General features: G+C 46.2%; 1 protein-coding gene across 3 annotated transcripts in view; it reads right to left on the bottom strand.

The window, feature by feature from the left end:
• The window catches only part of PRXL2A (peroxiredoxin like 2A), a 137,957-nt gene that overhangs the window by 22,225 nt on the left and 107,442 nt on the right, over positions 1–8,290 (bottom strand). Inside the window, exon 1 of one of the 3 annotated variants that reach the window (XM_004713036.2) lies at positions 2,942–3,054. The exons of 1 other annotated variant lie outside the window; for it this stretch is intronic. The gene's annotated coding sequence lies outside the window, so the exon portion shown is untranslated. Of the gene's footprint in view, positions 1–2,941; positions 3,055–8,290 lie in introns of those variants that run through there. One more of the 3 variants, XM_045293493.1, reaches the window with a different exon arrangement.

The following is an 8,290-nucleotide window of genomic DNA, read 5'->3' on the forward strand; positions in this document are numbered from 1 at the left end:
ACCAACCAACTCTTTACAGGAGTACAAAGCCTCGTTTTTCTCTCTTGGAGTGGCTACTGGTTTCAAACTGCGGACCCTGCCCTTAGCAGCCCAATGTGTAACCACTATGCCATGACAAAGAGGTAGGCTGGAAAATGCAGTTTCGCACCTGATCCATGGCACAGGCACTCCAGACCTCACAAACAGTAAGCAGTACATATCTTTAAGAACCACTGAGCTGTTCGGTAGCTACTAGTGAGTCAGCCTTGACTCATGGCACCCCACGTACAAGGGTCCTGCCCCAACCCCAAGATTGGACGTGGCTCTGACTATCATCCACAGGGCTTTTTCCCTGGCTGATTTTTGGAAGTAGAGTACCAGGCTTTTCTTCCAAGTGCATCTTAGTCTGGAAGCTCCACTGAAAACTTTTCAGTGTCTCAGTAACGTGCAAGCCCCCTGTGGTAAGTGGCAAGGAGTCACACTCTGGTCTCTTGCATCGACGCTAAGAATTCTACCATTTAACCTCGAATTACCACCACCACCTCCATAAAACTGGCCAGCTGTGTGCAATCTGGCTAACTTGCCTCTGTCTGAAACACCCTGCTTTGGGGTGATTACGGGCCAGCCCTCCCCTCGGGTACCAGATTCAGAAAATCAAACAGATGCTGAAAGCAGAACCATCAAGTACCAGGAAACTCTGAGGCACTGCCGAGGGACAGTGACTGGGAGAGGTCCTTTCCTCTGAACACGACCTTGAAGCTGCACAGTCCCCCAATCGATGGGCAAGCCATTGTGCGTCTCACTTGCACAGCCTCTAGTATGGACTCCAAACGCTCATTCTGCTGTGTTACATGGGTGTGGACAAGAGGGAGAGAGTGATACCATGAGCGACGACAGAGAAGCCACTCGTCCCTGAGAACTTCCATAGCTTCTCCTTGAAAACAAGGGCACTTTGAAGGGGCGCTATCAAGAATGCACGCGATAAGCCCTGTGCACAGCAGTAAAGCACTTCAGAATTGAAGGCAGCATTATCTTTCTCTTTGCAGAGCCCAAATGCAGTCTCTCTCCCTCAGAGGGGGGGCGGGGGAAGCAGAACTGACACAAAACAAAGAACAAGTTCTTCTCCTTTGCCCCTGCAGCCGGGCCTCCAGGCTGAAAGTCTAGGTCTGGTGGGAACTCTCTGGCCTGACTGCCCACTCCGGAGTGCACATTGATTTCGGCTCTTTCAGCAGCTGCCAAAGTAGCCTTCCCCCACCCCCGCCAGCAGCACCAGAGAAGGCAAAGGGCAAAACCCAGCTGCAATCTTACTGTGCTGGAGGTCACTGGCTCAGAGGTGAGGCTGGGTCCCTCCCAGAGCCTCTGCACAGTTCTTGCCACACAAGCCTCAGCGGAAAAGACCCAGGTGGCATGAAAATACATTCTTTCTGGGAGACTGACAATGTCCAGGGGCAAGAGTCCCAGAATTTTAGTCTTCACTCTTTTTGTCATTTCAGTGGCACAAGAAAATAAGACTACCCTGAGAAATGACTTGTCTCTCTTTAGGAGTTGTGAGGAGGGTCACAAGCAAAAGGCAAGCCCTTACAATGAACGAAGATAAAGGGGACCAGACCAAAATTAAATCAATTCAAATTCCTGGTGCCTCTATCAGTCTCTACACGGCACTGTTTCTTCATCTGAAAATGAGAATGATTCTTGCATTGCCTTCGACAGAGTCGTGAGAGTCAAAGGCTTACCTGCAGAGAACGTGCTTTGTAAGCTGTGAAATGTCACAAATGTGAGATACAGCTTTTTATAATTCTTACTCATTTCTCCCTGAGCCAAGGAGCTCTAGTGGCACGGTCCGGTAAGCACTGGGCCACTACGGTGGTTCAATCCCACTAGCAGCTTCAGAGTAGAAAGATGAGGCTGACTGTATCTAAAAAATTAAAAAGCCTCAGAAAAGCTGATGATGGTCCGAATTGGCTGGATGGAGGTTGGATCGGGGCTCCACCTGGTGGTCTGTTCCTGTAACGACTTCTTTATCTTACAGGGTCATCATGAGTAAGGATTGACTCAATGACTGATAACAACAATCCTAAAACGATTTGGGTTTTTTTGGGCGGGTACAAAAACAGGGCGTTTTCACATTGCTGATATACTTCAGGGAGTCAGAGTTCACATCCCGAATCTCAGTTCGCAATCTGCAGGACTGCGTAGATGGATACACGACTCTACAAGCTGGCTCCTGGACCGTGCTTTTCAAAATAAATCCTGAGTAATTATTTTTCTTTTTTTAATTCATCTGCTAAGTTCAAAGAGAAAGAAACACAGTGTTGTGGTGGCTCACTGATGGGCTCCCGGAGTGCCTTCCTCACAAAGGACAGGGCATATTAACATCGAAAACAAACACACAAGAACTAAACTGAGGTCTGGGTAATGAGGCTACGAAACCAGCGTGGTAAGGGCAATCGACTGCTGCCCCCCAAAACCTTTGTCAGGTCGCCTTCATCCTTTGAGGGGGCCTCGGGCCACTTTCTCCATCGCCTTCCCACCCCCGGCCCGGCAACAACCTCAGCTGGTCATCATTTCATCCCCAACATCAGTGCCCCGCTTTGAACTTCAGACCTGGGCTCTTCCCAATTTGAAGGGAGGCGTTTGCCACCTGTGCCACCTGTGTACCCGCTGAGTCAAGGCACTGAGCGAGGACGTCCCAGGGGCAGACCCCATTTGCACCCCGCCTGCTCGCCCTTCGGTGGGACCCTTCCTTCAGCCCTGTCCCCCGGCGGCCGGAGCCGTCCGCCCCAAACCCTGGCCAACACTGCGCAGTCGCGGCCGGGAGGGTGCGCTGAGGGGCGCGCAGGTGCGGCGCGCAGGTGTCTCCAAACGTGCAGCCCCGGGCCCGCGAGCCGACTTCCCAACCCACCACCACACGAGCGCGCGCCCCGCCACCGACCTGGGGCCCGAACGTGCTCACGCTGCTCACCTGTGTGCCGCAGCCCACCCCGCCGAAGCGCACGCCACGTGCCTGGCCAGGCCCCGGGAGACGCAGTCACTACGGGCGCTGCGGACCCGCCTTCTCGTGCCTGGACCTGGGCTAGGGACGCCTAGAGTCCCACGCCAGGGGCGCAAGGGGCGGACCCCGCCCCTGTGCAGCTCCGCGCCTGCGCGGCCCGCACACCGCCCCGCCCACGTGACCCCGCTCCCGCCAGCGAGCGCAGCTTTTTGGCCCCCGCCGCGCGGAGCCACGCCCCCTGGGGGCGGAGCTCGGGCTCCGCCGCCCGGCTATTGGCTTGAACACCACGTTGGCTGTCCCGGGGGCGTGTCCTGTCCATTCCCAGGTCTCCCTTCAAATTTAGCTGCTTGCAGGTCAAGACCCCGGCGGAGCAGGGGTTGCTGGGTTGCCCTAACAGAATCTGAAAGCAACTGCCCTTTTTGTAGCGGGGGCCAGTCACCTTCTATTTCTCAGCGTGCTTTGGAGTCGCCGTTTGCTTGATTTGGGTTAAAAAAAAAATCATTTTATTGGGGGCTCGTACAACTCTTATCACAGTCCATACATCCATCCACTGCCTCAAGGACATCTGTACATATGTTGCCATCATCGTTTGCTTGTTTTTTTTTAAAGTGGTGCTAATAATGAGGAAACTGAGGCCTGCCTTGACACTAGAATAAGTGTTTGTGACAAAGGTGTTTGTTCATCTTAAAAAATTTTTTTTGTTATCATTTTATTTTTTAAAATCATTTTATTGTGGACTCAGACAACTCTTATCACAATCCATACATAAATCAATTGGATAAAGAACGTTTGTACATTCGTTACCTTCATCGTTCTCAAAACATTTGCTCTCAACTTAAGCCCTTGGCATCAGCTCCTCATTTTCCCCCTCTTCTCCCTCCCCGCTCCTTCATGAACCCTGGATAATTTATAAATTATTATTTTGTCATATCTTACCCTGTCTGACATCGCCCTCCACCCACTTTTCTGTTGTCCGTCCCCCAGGGAGGAGGTTATATGTAGATTCCTGTAATCGGTTCCCTGTTCATCTTAAACTACTTCGGAATTGATTGAACGCAAAGAATAGAACTTCAGGCAGTTTCCCTCGCATCATTACAATTCTCGGCATGATCCTATGCCTGTCAAAGGGCAGTTCTACCCTGCCCTATGAGTGAGTTCTGTGGCCTGCATCGTTGAAATCCTACTCGGTCCTGTAAGTTCGCTGTAAATTGCAATGGGCTCCCTGGCAGTGGGTTTTGGATTTGTCATTTTAAACCCTTGGACTAGGCCTGAAAGATTTGCACCACAAATGTTATGCTTTGACCCCGAATTGTCTAAGAAAATAGATGCTACGTTTCAAACCTTCAATTATTACTGCCCGAACCTTCCATGTGAATGCACTCACAAGACACAGGCTGAGTGATCTGGTGCTGAATTCTTGGTATTAATTGGGATATACATATATGGTATTGTTCGGTGCCATCAAGTCCGCTCCGAATCACAGCAACCCTATGCACGACAGAATGAAACACCGCCCACTCCTGCGCCATGCTCACACCTGTTCTTCCGTGTGTTTGAGCCCATCGATGCACTCACGGTGTCCAGCCATCTCTCGAAGGTCTTCCTCTTTTTCACTGCTCTTTGACGTTACTAAACATGATGTCCTTCTCCAAGGACTGGTCTCTTCTGACAACACGTACAAAACACGTGAGAGGTCTTGCCATCCTTGCTTCTAAGGAGCATTCTGGCTGTACTTCTTGTAAGACAGATTTGTTTGTTCTTTTCAATATTCTCTGCCAACACTATAATTCAAATGCACTGTTTCTTTTTCGGTCTTTCTTATTCAATGTTCAACTTTCCCATGCATATGATGCAGGTGAAAATACCATGGCTTGGGCCAGATGCACCTTAGTCCTCAAAGCGACATCCTTGCTTTCCAACACTCTGAAGAGGTCTTATGCCAAAGATGTACCAATACAATGTGCATTTGATTTATTGACTGCTGCTTCCATGAGCATTGATCGTGGATCCACGCAAGAAGAAACCCTGACAATGTCAATCTTTTCTTAGTTTACCATGATGCTATCCTGTTGTGAGGATTTTGGTCTTTACATTGACCTGTACACCATAATGAAGGTTATGCATGTTGATCTTCATCAACAACTGCTTCAAGTCCTCCTCACTTTCAGCATGTAAGGTTGTGTCATCTGCATCCCACGGGTTATTAATAAGCCTCCCTTCAATCCAGATAGCACATTCTTCTTCAGATAAGCCAGCTTCTCTGATGATTTGCCCAGCATACAGATTGAATACGTATAGTGAGAGGATGCAACCCTGACACACATTTCCTGCTTTTAAACTATGCAGGATTCCCTTGTTCTGTTTGCATAATTGCCTCTTGATCCATGCACAAGTTCTGCAGGAGCACAAGGGAGTGTTCTGGAATTCCCATTCTTCTCATGGCTGTCCATAGTTTGTTATGATCCACACAGCTGAATGTGTTTGCATAGTCAATAAAACACAACTAAACATCTTCCTGGTAGTCTCTGCATCGAGTCAAGATCCATCTGACATCAGCAATGATATTCCTTGTTCCATGTGCTCTTCTGAATCTAGCCTGAACCTCTGGCAGCTCCCTGTCAATGTACTGCTGCAATCGATGTTGGAAGATCTTCAGTAAAATTTTACTTGTATATGATATCAATGATATTTCTTTGAAATAGGTACAATTTCTTTGAAATAGGTACAAATATGTACCAATTTCTTTGAAATAGGTACAAATATGGATCTCTTCCAGTCAGTTGGCCAAGTAACTGTCTTCCAAATTTCCTGGCATAAACGAATGAGTGCTTTCAGTGCTTCATTTGCTTTTTGAAACATTTCAGTTGGTATCCCATAAGTTCCTAGAGCCTTTTTTGGGCCTAATTTTTCCAGTACTGCTTGAACTTCTTACCTCAGTACCATTAGTTCTTGCTCACATGCTACCTCCTGAAATGGTGGAATGTTGACGCTTTTTGGTACAATGACTCTTTGTATATTCTTTCCATCTTCTTTTTTTTCTGAAATAATATTTATATGGACATAGCTTTCTTTCTCATTCCAATATATCCCTTCCCTTCTCATACAGTTCTGTTGTTCAACCCCATCAGGTGGGGCTATACAATTATCAATGCTATCAAATTACCATATATACATGAGTATAATCTGACCTGAATATCATCCGAGGTGCCTAATTTTACCACAAAAATTGCATTAAAAATGTGCTGAGAAACTCGGCTTATACACGAGTATATATGAAATATATGTGTGTGTCTATCTATCTATCATCTATCTATCTATCTATCTATCTATCTATCTATCTATCTATCTATCTATCTATCATCCATCTATCTATCTATCTCCTGTGAGGATGGAGACAGGGCATTGGAGGAAACAGCCCACTGTTCTCCTTTTCCATGTATGTGAAAATAAAGTTTAGCACTTTTTGTTTTGTTTAGACTCCATCAGGTTCCTGTAATCTGACAACCAGACCGGAACAAGGCAGGGCCCCTTTGTTCCCAGCCAGCAACAGTATGTGGTTGAGGAAGATTTTGTTTGCTTGCTTTTGTTTGTGTTTAATCCCACTGTCTGCTTTGCTACAGTTTGTTCAATTTCCATTGTGTATGCCTAGGTTTTAGTGACTTAGAGATCTGGAAAATTGTGCACTGTTTTGGCATTTTCTGAGGGTAATTTTGCCACAGGGTTTATGTACATATTAGCAAGGGCTGCTTCAGGAAATATAAATCGTTTGACCAAATTTCGGTGAAACTGAAAGCACTGATTCACTATTGCTGAGTTGTACTATCTTTTTCCTGTGCATTTTGGGTGGAATCACCAGATTTTGCAAGAAATCGGCAGGGACAACAAGTAGTAAGTAGTTCTTGGCCAGTTTTGAAACGGGGTCATTCATTGGTTAACAGAGGAATGCCACCTGTAAAGACTAGGCTAGACGTCTACTCGTGCAATAGACATTGGCATGTGTTTGCCAGAAATTCTTTAGAAAATGTGTGGGCACCTTTGATTGAAATTTCTAGTGATTTTAAGACCGTTTAACCTAACGGAAACATCTTGAAATTATGTAGCTATGTTGTGTATTTTGCTTTGTTTTCTGTTGTGCTGTTTTGAGAATGTTATGCTATTGTGAATCATCTTAACATAGAACATGATGAAGGGAAATACAGACCTTTCAGCCTGTTAGCTGACTTCACAGATCCAGGGAGTGTGTGACCCTCACTGAACAGGGTGTCCATTTGGGTAGAGAGTGCATGAGACTCCTGGAGGAAACGGATTCTTGTGACTCTTAATTAGGCAGCCTATTGGAAGAGTGCAATGTAGACAATTTTAAAATTTTCAATTAGCATAAAAAAGGCCTTCTAAAGCAAAAATAAATAAATAAAATTGTGAAAATAAAATTTTCACCTCCAAAAGGCATGTTCAATTAGGTGATATTATTTTTCCAAGGAGTTCTCTTCTTTTTTTTTAATTTTATTATTATTATTTTTTGGAGTTCTCTTCTGATGTTATGATGCATCTGTGCTTCTGAGTGAAATTGCTTTAGTAAAGACTTAATGGAATCAATCATTATGATAGGTGTGGCAGTTAGATTTTATGTCACCATGCACCTGTATGGAGGAAGGGGTGGTGTCCAACTTATGGATCAGGTCACAGCCTGATGATGCCTCCTCAGGGTGTGTCTTTTGAGAGAGAGAGAGAGAGAGAGAACTCTCCTCTGTCTTGTTCTTTGCCTTCCTAATCATTAGGACTCTGTGTCTGCCTCCGGGGTCTGCCCCATGTTGGGCACAGACATGGACAGCCCTCAGTCCCCTGCCACATTTCCACCAACCTTGGATCCACGTGACTCTGCACGCTGGCCTGTGATCTCCCTGCGTCCCAATTCACCTTTCTGTGCCATTAGTCTGCCTGCTGCTACGTGAATCAGAAGAGGGCCCTGGCCAGCCTCAAACCTAGGGACTTGAGTTGGACTGGGCTGGGATGCCTTCTTGATGTAATTTTAGATTTGGAAAAAAGTGTAAACATTGAAGAGAAAACTTAGAATATTTAACCAAACTTTACTCCAGCAGTCGTTATGTTTTGTTGTTTATGTTTGGACAATTTAAGATCTTTAGGTAGACCTTGAAGTTAAACCCCAAACTATTAGGGCCATCAATGAGGGAATTGGGACCAACTTGAGAACGTTGGCACAGGGAATACATAGGCTATCAGAAATAGGGTAGGACACAAACACAGAGGAGGCACAAATTGACAAATGGGATATACTGAAGATAAAACACCTGTGTACAT

Source organism: Echinops telfairi, unplaced genomic scaffold (genome assembly GCF_000313985.2).
Source record: "Echinops telfairi isolate 266 unplaced genomic scaffold, ASM31398v2 ScPeMD7_2010;HRSCAF=2546, whole genome shotgun sequence".
NCBI lineage: Eukaryota > Metazoa > Chordata > Mammalia > Afrosoricida > Tenrecidae > Echinops > Echinops telfairi.